Raw genomic sequence first — 363 nt, 5'->3', positions numbered from 1 at the left:
TGTTTGTTCAGTTTTATGGCAGATGGCAGGTTACTCAATCCTGGCACCTTGTGATCATACTGTTTCCCAGCCAAACACACACACACACACACACACACACACACAAGGGTAAGGTTTGTGTACATGAGGGTGACGTTCTCTTGAATCAGCTTGTTGTATGCGAATCTGTGTTTTTGAATGCTTTGCTGCACAAGATATAACTCTTGTTACATCACAAACTCATTCACACAATGCTCACTTTTTCCTGTAGAAATACTTAGTTGTTCTGTCATTTCACATGTTACTACTCACCCGCTTTTCCTTTTCTCTGGCTGATTCAGTGTTTTCCCATTCTCTCTCCAGCAGGAGGAGTGGGTGGGTGGA

Source organism: Electrophorus electricus, chromosome 3, assembly GCF_013358815.1.
Source record: "Electrophorus electricus isolate fEleEle1 chromosome 3, fEleEle1.pri, whole genome shotgun sequence".
Classification (NCBI taxonomy): Eukaryota; Metazoa; Chordata; class Actinopteri; order Gymnotiformes; family Gymnotidae; genus Electrophorus; species Electrophorus electricus.
This window is presented reverse-complemented; position numbering follows the sequence as displayed.